The sequence below is a fragment of the Lathyrus oleraceus genome, chromosome 5, assembly GCF_024323335.1.
Source record: "Lathyrus oleraceus cultivar Zhongwan6 chromosome 5, CAAS_Psat_ZW6_1.0, whole genome shotgun sequence".
NCBI classification, from domain to species: Eukaryota; Viridiplantae; Streptophyta; class Magnoliopsida; order Fabales; family Fabaceae; genus Lathyrus; species Lathyrus oleraceus.
Window position 1 is genome coordinate 309,361,901 of NC_066583.1, and position 12,581 is coordinate 309,374,481.

Consider the following 12,581-nt stretch of genomic DNA (forward strand, 5'->3'; position numbering starts at 1 on the left):
TACTTGTATCGAAATTCCCAAAAAGAGGTGTTCTAATAAAATCAAAATTCCCAGGAAGATGTGTAAACAACGGTACAAGTGTAAAGTGTATGTGAACAAAAAAAGTTTCCACTTGAGGGGGAGTATTATGGACTCACACTTGAGGGAGAATGTTAAGAATAATAAGTCAAGTGTGAGTTGGAGTCCCACATTTGTTCTAAATGTGGAGGCTTGAACATTTATAAGTGGGAGAACTCACACCCCTATCACCTTAAGGTTTTAGATGAATATGTGGTGTCTCTCACACTTGTGTGTTGCTCTTGACCCAATGTTGATGCTCACTCTCATGATTCAACGCCCAAAACACAAAATAACCCAATTGCAACAAAACCAAAATCCACGCCATATTAAAGGAAAAACACACCACAATGCGCGGGAGAGACCAATAAATGAACAATTAACAATGAACAACAAATACAGAAAGGTAACATACCGTACTTCGTAGAGGAGGAAGAGACCAAGAAATGATATTCGTTCCAAGAAATGAATGAAGACAGTGAAGATTCTGCTATCGTTGTCGACTAGGGCATCTTTCTGTGTTATGAACGAAATAAAAAACCTGTTACATTTTAATTTTGTAGGAAATAATTTCCCAACGGTTGCAAACAATAACCGTAATGAAATATAGAAAATACAACTATAGTTGATTGAAACTACCGTAGTTACTCTACTTTCAATTTTTATATACCAATAAATGTTAAGGGGCACACGCTTATTTTTATTGAAAAAATATTGATGTTGGAATTCAAAACTTGTTACTCATCTTTTATAATTACGGTTGTTATTAAGAAACGTGATGAAAAATATTCTACTAAAATAAAAAATAAAAAAATGCACGTTAAAAAATAATATTACTATGGTTGACAAATTGAGCGTAATAATATTATGTTACCATGTATATATGAATATACTTCATATAACTTAAAACCGTGAAAACACATTAGTCCTGTTAGATTAATATATATATTGATCCTATGTTCCTGATAACAAAAGAATAACAAGATCAATAAAACAAAATACGGAAATAGAATTAGAGATTTTACCTCCAGCCATTGTTGCAGTGTTGTGAGTGCATTGCCTTTGATTTTTCCAAGCTCTTGCTCTCTCAATATAGATGGTGTATTTCTTTTGTAATGAGAGAAAGCTTTGGGGACCAAAGACTATTTATAGGCTTGATTCTACCATCAAGAATTTAAAGTCATTAAAACTCATTACCACTCAATTAAATGATCATATCAATTTACATTAAAACCAAAACAAATCATACCCTTTTTAGAACCAAAATCCCAAAACTATGGACCACATTGAATTGGTTTTTTTTATTATTAATACTTATTATAATAAAAATAAGAAACCGTTACATTCTCCCACTTGGTCCATAGAACTGATTATTGGCATAAACGAGTCATGGAAAACTTACTCAAAAAATAAATATGTGAATCATAGAGATAGTCCCTCTTAAAGCGAGTAGTCTCATCTATGTATTTCAACACGTCTATTTTCAAGTATATATCTGTAATGTGGTAACTAACTTGATGAGTAAACCAATGTTTACTCTTGGTCCAGATGTAACATATTTTCTCAAACTGATGTGCGCATGAAAATGAGAAAACATCACAATATAAGAGTTTTATTAATAAAATGTATGTATACAATCATAAGGAGGACCCAAGTCCCATGTTCTCTATATGATCCTTAAATTTTATTGGTGGCATGCCCTTAGTCAAAGGATCGGCGATCATTAAATCAGTACTAATGTGATTAATAACTACTACTATTTTATCTTTAACTCTTTCTCTAATGGCTAAATACTTTATGTCGATGTGCTTGCTTCGACTTCCACTTTTATTGTTTTTAGCCATAAAGACAGCTGTTGAATTATCGCAAAAAATCTTCAGAGGTTTAGAAACAGAATCCATAATTCTAAGCCCAGAAATAAAACTCTTAAGCCATACACCATGAGAAGTAGCCTCAAAACAGGAGACAAACTCGGCTTCCATAGTAGAAGTAACAACCAAGGTTTGCTTAGTACTTCTCCATGAAACAACTCCATTAGCCATCATAAAAATATATCCTGATGTTGATTTACGAGAATCAACACAAACAGCAAAGTCGGAGTCTGAATAGCGGATCACATCAAGATTGTCCGTCTGCCTATACATTAGCATGTAATCTTTTGTTCCTTTAAGATATCTCAACACCTTCTTTGCAACTTTCCAGTGATCCATACCTGGATTACTCTGATATCTTCCTAAGATTCCAACAACAAATGCAATGTCGGGCCTTGTGCATACTTGAGCATACATAAGACTTCCAACAACAGAAGCATATGGAATGTTCTTCATTTGTTCCCGCTCAAAATCATTCTTAGGGCATTGATTCAAATTAAATCTATCGCCCTTGACAATGGGTGCAACACTTGGTGAACAATCTTTCATTCTAAATCTCTCTAAAACTTTATTGATGTAGGTTTCTTGTGATAGACCCAAAATTCCTCGAAGTCTATCTCTGTGGATCTTAATGCCAATGACATAAAATGCCTCACCCATATCTTTCATATCAAAGTTTTTAGAGAGATTTATCTATGTGGGGCATTGTAGCGGGGTATTCGTTACCTTTAGATTTATTGACTAAATCCAAGGTAAACCATACAATTCGAGTTGCCACCACACTTCTATTTATCCAAAGGAATGGTTAGAAAGCGAACAAAAACCTAAAAGTTTTATCGAATCAAAAACTAGTAAAAATGTCAGAGATCTGGGTAAGGGGTTGATTATGCAATGGGAAGGTGTTAGGCACCCAAAACATCTTAGGTACTCCTAGGGAGCCCTTTTCACATTTGTTGCAAAGGTTGTTGTTTTATTTTTTTTGAAAATTTATTTGTGCAAATATGATTGAAGGGATGAGAAAAGCGTGTATGTTTATCTAATGTACTACTTACTAAAAGAAGGGTCAAAAGAAAATGACTCGCACGGACGTCACATCCACTGCATACGTATCTCATCTGAATCTGAGAATCAGAGTCTTCGTAGCTCGGCTACCTATGGGTTAAAGAGGAGTGTGCTCGCTAAGACATCGCGTCTTATGCCTACGTATCTCATCTGGGATGAAAATTAGAGCAAAACGTAGTTCGACTAACTACGGGGTAAGGGTTGAACGACGTTACTACGCAATCTACCGGATGCTCGACCTTTGGAGACTTACTCGCCTGTAGTAGAAGGAGTTAACGTGTTCTTAGGAGAAGAAAAATCAATGAGTTGTTGGCGTTTTAGGGATGCTTATGCAAAAAGGGTAATGAGGATAAGACCTCATAGCTCTTAACCCTGGACAGGGTAAGCTTATGACAAAAAGTGGGGGTTCAGAAAGGTGGAACCCTCTCCACTGACAGACCGGACAAAAGTAACACACAAGAACATTACCTCCTATCGAGGTCTTCCAGCTAAGAAAACAGTAAAATAAGGGAAAGAGGTAAAAGTACCACACAGATAAAGATCCGAAATAACAACAGTTAAGGGTACAGGAAACCCAGAGATCTCGAGCTGATACCATCAAAGAAAGTGAGTCAGTACAGGTAATCGGAATAAACCTCCAGGTGGTATCCCACAAATAAAGTGGAACACCAGGCAAGCCATCTCTGCAAGAGTCATTTGAGCCCTCACAAAACAAAACTCAACAAACAGGTTAGAGAAACAAGATAGGGTAATCAAAAGTTGCCCCCAAATAAAAATGTAACCACATGAATCATGCCATTAAAATTCACAAAAAGCTCACAAAAAGCAACCAAGGGTAGGAGGCCTAAACCTCTTGCCAAACACATGCATCAAAAGGGTATCAAATTCACCCATAATACCTCATACATTCAGAGCATTCAAATTAAAAGCATAAAGTAATGGGAATAAGGGCAAACCTGATTGGAGAGACCAATGAAATTGAATGACACGGTTGGGTTTGCAAAGCAATCTGAGGGTTTATATGAGGGGAAATTGGTTCTTTGCCGATGAGTTCCCTTCGGTTTCTGGAGGTTGCTCTGAACTCTGTTAGCTCTTCTCTCACTATCTTTTTCCCTGTCAGGGTAATAGGAATATAATGAAATTTTGTTTCACTGAAACTCTGAATTTATAACCTGATTTTTGTGGACCTGTGGGCTCAAATGAGAGAGGCCCAAGTCCAAAATTTTCCTGTTATATTTTATTTATTTATTTATTTTATTTATTTATTTTTTTTTATTTTTTTTTCGTTTTTTAATTTTTTTTATTTTTTTTTTAATTTTTTTTAATTTTTTTTTATTTTTTTTCGTTTTTCGTTTTTCGTTTTTTTTAACACGTGGGCTTCGCCTAGCGAGCATGACAGTTCAAGAAATTCCTCTGAGCGTAGGTGATTCTGGTGGCTTTTCTTGGGACTCGCTAGGCGACCCATTCTGCTCGCCTAGCGAGCATGACAACTCATGAACAAACTTTTGCTCCTTCAAGATTAACGTTTTGACTGACGAATAGACCCCATTTGAACCTGTTGGAAGTATCTCAAGCCATTCCCTTGTGTTGACTGATCATCTAAATAGAACCCACAAAGTGTCTTGGATGATACTCAAGCTTCAAACAAAAGATGTTAGTGACACATTTTTGTGCTTTTGGTTAGTAAACAAAAGTAAGAGAAACAATGATGTATAATTCAAGCATGCTTGGTGATCTCAAACCAATCACAAGGAGTCCCACCCAAAGGCAAAGGGAACCAAGATGCTAAAGATCCTTGAGGCAATGCAAATGCAATGTTATGATGCCATGAGGGATCTTAGGGTCAAAATTGGGGTCTTACAGATGCCCCTATTTAAGGTCATTCTAGCCGGAGAAGTGAAGGTTAAAATCTTCGTCTCGACGGGGTAGAATGGGCTTAAATAATAACAAAGAGACGAATTTTGGTCCCTAAGAGACCTCATGATGCAAATGTAGGTATGAAAAATGGTAGCACTCTGTGGAGATATGTGTCCACAAAAGCAAAGAAATCAGAAGCCACTGATAATCCATATGAGCAATTCACTCCATGGGACCAAGATCCTAGGGACTCTCCTGGGGATAGAAAAGGGATAAAAATGCGCGAGCAGGTCACGACTCAAAGCGTGGGGAACAGAATTCCAAAGGGAAAAGATCCAATGGAAAGATTCGAGCTGACTCGAAGATGCATATATTGGGGAATATGCCAATACAGCAAAAAACTATCCACAGCGGATACTTCGGATAAAATCCGGATGAAAACAATCCACTAAGGGACTTCGCTGGGGATGTCCACAAGGACACTCCTGGGGAAGCAGCGGGACGAGGTATTACCGGTTACTGGGTAATAAGCTCAAGGAGACATGTGATCTGAACGCCAGGTATGAGGGTGAGAGATACAACATGCTCAGGAAGAGATGAATATCCAAGACCGGTATAAGGGTTAGAGATATCAAAACTTCAAAACGTCTGAGGAAAACCTAAAAGGTATACTTCAACTCAGGGATTCTGACTCCACAGGGGACAAAAAGTCATAATAGGGAGCAGAGAGGAAGGAACACCAGGGATACCGGTTACTGGGCATATAATAGGTGACCAACCAAGGCGTGAATTGGGGAATATTCCCAAAACACTCATCATCCAAAAGAGGGTTAAAAGCAAACTCGATTACAGGATGGATATTCGACTCCACAAAGGGGATACGAATCTTACTCAACTGGGGAAGAACAAAAGGCTTCAGACCCGAGAGTGCATGAGATATACTATCTATTACCGTCAGAACATAGATAATATACTCGCATGGACGATTATCCACAACCGGTTACTGGGTTAATAAAGGATAAATCGACCGAAAATAAAAGGCATCGGGATACCGAAACTAGGTATATAATGATGACCAATTCAGGGGAGGAACAATCGTTACCAACAACAACAAGGTAAACGAGAGATGACCCGCTGGGGATAAATTGCGTAATCAGGGCAATTATCCAAGCAGATGAGGGGATATCATCACCGAATACTGGATGAAGATACTGTCACCAATTAAAGATGAGCAAAAATAGTTACTCTGCAAAAAGGGAAGAAATAGGGTTTACAACTACCGGTATGAGGGTAGAGAAACACAAACTCCGTCGGGGATAATAATTACTAATTATTGAGCAATTATTCATTTACCACGGGGAAACAGGAAAAGAGTCTCAAGAGACCGATCTAGGATCAAACTAGATAGGCACACCAAGTCAAGACTTGTCCCGGTGAGGATATAACTCAATGGGGAAAACCATCCCAGTATATGTGTTGGGAAGGAACAAAAATAATCAACATCCACGAGGATATAACCCGGTGGGGAATATGGAAGAAAGGATAGACGCTTTCTGCTTATGGAGCTGACTCTATATGGAGAGATCAGACACACACATCTGCTCGGGGAAGTATATCACCAAATAACAGGAGACAGCAAACAACGATATATGGCAAAGAATGCAACATGAATATCTGAATGTTATAATTATGCATGTATGTGCGTGGTTTATGTATGATGTATGCTGACAGACAGACATATCTAACACAACCAGGTCCAGGAATCAACCACCCGGTACTACATCTCAAGAGAGAAAGCCAAGTTCACCGGGGAGTATCCAATCTGCTGGGGATCAGAGATACCAGGAAGCAAAGAACTCTACAAGGGATGAATCATCAATCATTCCAGCTGGGGACGAGAGTTATCACAGACAATGTCCACCACACCAACAACTCTACTGGGGAATCTATCCGAGGAGATAAAGGATTTATCGGGATCAACCACCAAATACCGCTCTTGCCCAAAATCCAAGTTGCTGAGGAAGAAAGATTGCTACTCTGCTGAAGGGAAGAGAGGTGACTCTCAACAAGCAATCCACTTGGTAGGATAAACCACAAGGGGTTCCGGAGGGAGGAGATACAGTCATGCCAGGAATATGGACAGAAATCTTACCCTGTTGGGGATCGTACCACCCTTGGGAGAGCACTGAGGATCTCCTAAGTATCCTTTCGTCATTGTGAATGTTCACTTTGTTTAAAAACAAATTATAAAAAATTTGATCGTTTAAAACAATGATATTTTCTTAATCAAAACATGCAAAACATTTGTTGAATAGAAACAGATAAGAGTGCCAATAATTGGATAAAAGGCTCAAATTTATTTGATAGAATGGTAGTCTGCGAATGGCAAGACTCCATAGATCTTTACAAATTTGAAATTGGTGATATATATTGGAAAAAGGCTACATTGAACATAATGACCATTTCTCCACCAATTCTGAATTCGATGTATTTGAAGCTTTGGTTGATAATGAGCGAGGATCTCTGGCGGCCGACAGTTGTAGAACAAAGTCTTGTCAGGATGCAGTTACTTGCCAAATCCCTAATTTTTGCCTAGATTGCCCCAGGGTGAGGTACTCAATCTAGCGGGATACATATATCATTATTATATATTTTTTGTGTCTCTAACTTTTGCCTGGATTGCCCTTTCGGGTTTTCAATCCACCGAGACGCTCATTTTTGCCTAAGCCGCCCTTTCGGGTTTTCAACTTAGCGAGCTATTCAGTTTTTTTAAATTATTTTTTAGGCGAAGTATTTCTTGACTGCATCTGAATTCACAGGACGAGTGAAATCCTCCCCATCCATAGTTGTAAGTATCAAAGCACCGCCTGAAAAGGCTCTCTTAACAACATATGGACCTTCATAGTTTGGAGTCCACTTGCCCCTGGAATCGGGCGCCAAAGACAAGACTTTCTTGAGCACAAGGTCACCTTCTCGGAACACACGAGGCTTGACCTTCTTATCAAAAGCTTTCTTCATCCTTTGCTGATATAACTGACCGTGGCACATGGCAGTCAATTTCTTTTCTTCAATCAAATTCAGTTGGTCATAACGACTCTGAACTCATTCAGCATCAGTCAACTTGGCTTCCATCAAGACCCTCATTGACGGGATCTCCACCTCTACAGGGAGTACAACCTCCGATCTTGACTTAGCGATCACATCGTCAACGTACACCTCAATCTCCTTGTGCATCATATCATGAAACAAGGTGGTCATAGCTCGTTGATACGTGGCTCCGACGTTCTTCAAACCGAAGGGCATCACTCAATAACAGAATGTTCCCCAAGGTGTGATGAATGTTGTCTTCTCCATATCCTCGGGTGCCATTTTAATCTGATTATATCCGGAAAATCCATCCATAAATGAGAACACATTGAGCTTAGCTGTATTATCTACCAACATATCAATATGTGGTAGAGGATAATCATCTTTCGGACTAGCTTTATTCAAGTCTCTATAGTCCATACACATCCGGACTTTTCCATCTTTCTTAGGCACGGGCACAATATTGGCCACCCATTGGGGATATGTAGAAGTCACTAGAAACCTCGCATCAATTTGCTTCTTAACTTCCTCTTTGATCTTTACTGCCATATTAAGATGAGTTCTTCTGAGCTTCTACTTCACAGGCACACACTCAGGCTTTAAAGGTAGGAAATGTTGCACAATATCGGTATCTAGACCAGGCATGTCTTCATATGACCAGGCGAAGACATCAACATATTCTCGTAGCAATTCAATCAACCCCTTCTTAACAGACTCTTCCAGAAGTGCCCCAATCTTTACCTCTCGCACACAATCTTCAGACCCCAAGTTGACTGTTTCCAGATTCTCAAGATGCGGCTGAATGATCTTCTCTTCATGCTCAAGTAGCCGGGTGATCTCATCAGGAATCTCTTCAACATCATCTTCCTCTGCCTCAAATACAGGGAATTCAAAATTGGGCGATGGTGTTGGGTCATTATGTTCAATGGGTTTAGAAATTAACCTGCATAATGATTTTGGATATGAAAAGCTTTAGAGTTCAAACAAGGCAAATCATTATGCAGATGGAAAGATTGATTTTATTCTATTTTTAGGGTTTTATGTGATCACCAATTTCATGCAAAAAGAAAAAAGGGAAAATAAATGGAAAAACAAACATTTAACATGAACTTATGAAGATATCATTGTATTTATGCGCCATCAATGTCATCACTACTCCTTTTGGCATGGGAGAAGGGTTTTTAAACAAAGTGATCATTACGTTGACTTATGGACAACTGTTGGAATATCCACAGCGACCCAATTGTTGCAGACCCCTCCAGGAATGATGAAATTGCCAGAATCCTTTGTATCTTCTTCTAAAACGGCAGCAGCCTCCTCATCTTGACTGGTGTGGAGAAACCTCCACTCTTGAATAACCCTTTCTTGTTGAAAGTACCAGAAGAAAAACCTATGCCAACCCAGTTCTCTTGCTCTAAGTGATCCATCAGTCTTGAAATGTTGGCTTTAGTGTAGTACCGGTGAGTCAGGTTGCCTTCAAAATAAATGAAGGACACAGAGTTAGACCACGGGGCAAGGGACCGGAAACAAAACCTGCTTATGCATATGATGCATGCAATGCTTGTGCATATGATTTGTTTTTTTTATTTCAAAGGAACTTTAGAGTTTTATTTGCAAATTTTGGAAATATTAAGCATTTTATCACATATGGAAATATCTCATCAAATAATATCAGGGAAAAGAAGTGCAGCACCGTCAATCATATACAAGAGAAAAGGAAAATAATCATCCTATGGATCCCTAGAAACAATCATCTAAAGCTCGGGACACAGGGAGATAAGATGCGCGAAGCCTCTTCACCTCCCTCTCGTAGGCTGCCTCCATATCGGCCTTCTCTTTGGCGAGTCGATCATACTTCCTCTTCCAGAACTTAGAAGATTGAGGAAGTAGAGAAGTCCATACATCATCAGGGTCATCAATAACCTGATGCTCAAGAAACTCAATCAACTCATGCTTCTCCTTAATCTACTGAAGCAACTCTTCACGTTCACGGATCCAGGCACGTGAACGGTCTTCGTCTCTCAACTCCTTTACTCCTTGATTAGGGAGGGTTGAAGGCCCAACCATAATCATAGGTGTAGGTCTCAGATACTCGTAAGGCATGAGATACTCGGACGCTCTCTTCATAACCCAAACAGTGTAAGGCTCCAAAGCGATGCAATTCTTAGGACCCAACTCTTTCCTTCCTTTCCTATGAATCTTGCGCCAAGCGCGGACCATCCTAGCTTTCAAGCCTTGGGGATCTTTACCCTCCTGAAAGAATACACCCTCTAACAGAATGCTATTGGATTTATCCTTTAGGGGGAACCCAAGCTGCCGACGTGCCAAAACAGGATTGTAGTTAATCCCACCACATGTACCAAGAAGAGGTACATTGGAGAATTCGCCACAAGAGTCAATAATATGCACACCATCATACACACGGTTATACCAAGAGATATCATCATTAGTGAGAGACATAAGTCTCGTGGACCACCGTAGACATCCCTTGTTCTCCTTGAAAGCGACCGTCTGAGGTAAGTGAGAAATAAACCACTTATACAACAGAGGCAAACAACACACAATGGCGCCACCACCCTTTGCATTCCTCATATGCAAAGAGAAGTAGGTATCGCTCAACAGAGTCGGAACGGGATTAAGGGTAGAGAAGATCCTAAAAGCGTTCACATCCACAAACTTGTCGATGTTGGGGAACAAAACCAATCCATAGATGAGAAGTACAAATATGGCTTCAAAGGCATCCTCACTCATGGCCTTCCCATATATAGTAGCTTGAGCAATGAGGAACTCAGAAGGGAGACCTTGAATTCCACCTTTGGTAGTCATATGAGCACCAACCAGAGATTCATCTATGTGTAACATGTCTGCTATCTCTTGAGAAGTAGGAACCCTTTCCAAGCCACTGAACGAAACCTGATCCAAAATAGGTATACCCACAAGACAATCATACTCCTCAAGTGTAGGCAAAAGCTGGAAATCCGGAAACGTGAAGCAACGGTACAAGGGATCATAAAACTGCACCAATACACTCACCAATCCTTCATCCACTTAAGTAGTCAGAAGAGGAAGAAGCTTCCCAAAACGAGCCTTGAAACCCAAAGGATCTAATACATAGGATGTCAGATTCCTTAACTCTTTCAAATCTGGTTGCCTGAAGCTGTACTTCTTTGTATTCCTTCTTTGTCTTTCCATGTCTGAAAATTTTGCAAATAAACCCCTTACGTTCCTTGAAAATTTTCTTATTTATTGATGATATGGATGCAAATGGGTGCATGAATTCATGAATGCAACAATCACACTCAAGGATCAAGCAAAGCACACCAAACAAAGGTCATGGGATGGATCATGTTATCCTTAATATCAACCATCCATTTTGGTGGATTATGGTTTACACCTTATCAACATCCAAGTTCCATTGATATTAAGGATACCTGAACGGATCAAGGGTTTGTTGCAAGTCACGAGCATGGAGTTTAGGTTAAGAACCACCCAAAGGGAGTGTACTAAGGTTTAAACCTGCCAAACATGTTTTACAAAAGGTTCCCATAGTCATCATCCCATCTTTTGGATATTATCGGAGGAACGACTACTCGTATTCCAAAAATATTCTCAAGAGAGACTCTTATGAGTGTAGTATCGCGTAACAATCGTATCAAATCTTACACTTGAACGACTTTCGCACTACATCCTACGAATAGGCCAAGATGGGTTTGGTAAACTAAGGTCCTTGGCTTCTAAGGTCTATATTGGAAAAAGTAATGTCTAACCACAACTACTTGTGTGACATTATTGATCCCAACATGACCTCCACCAAGTGAATGGACTTGCAAGTCAACTTGCTAAGGAATAAATCCACACAAGTCAACAAGGCTATGCCATTCTCCTATCCTAAGTGCACTCGAGTTCGGGTATAGAACTCATCTCACAAGAGACCACCAAGCACACAAGTAATTGCTATATATCAAGCAATTCATACATTACAAACAATACAGTCATCCCAAATTGCACAAAAATATGTCGCAAAACAATACAATACAACAAGCATGAAAAGTTGGCAAAACCCACTAGATTTAATCCCCAGCAGAGTCGCCACTTTTCTGTAGCGGGGTATTCGTTACCTTTAGATTTATTGACTAAATCCAAGGTAAACCATACAATTCGAGTCGCCACCGCACTTCTATTTATCCAAAGGAATGGTTAGAAAGCGAACAAAAACCTAAAAGTTTTATCGAATCAAAAACTAGTAAAAATGTCAGAGATCTGGGTAAAGGGGTTGGTTATGCAATGGGAAGGTGTTAGGCACCCAAAACATCCTAGGTACTCCTAGGGAGCCCTTTTCACATTTGTTGCAAAGGTTGTCGTTTTTTTTTTTTGAAAATTTATTTGTGCAAACATGATTGAAGGGATGAGAAAAGCGTGTATGTTTATCTAATGTACTACTTACTAAAAGAAGGGTCAAAAGAAAATGACTCGCACGGACGTCGCATCCACTGCATACGTATCTCATATGAATCTGAGAATCAGAGTCTTCGTAGCTCGGCTACCTATGGGTTAAAGAGGAGTGTGCTCGCTAAGACATCGCATCTTATGCCTACGTATCTCATCTGGGATGAAAATCAGAGCAAAACGTAGTTCGACTAACTACGG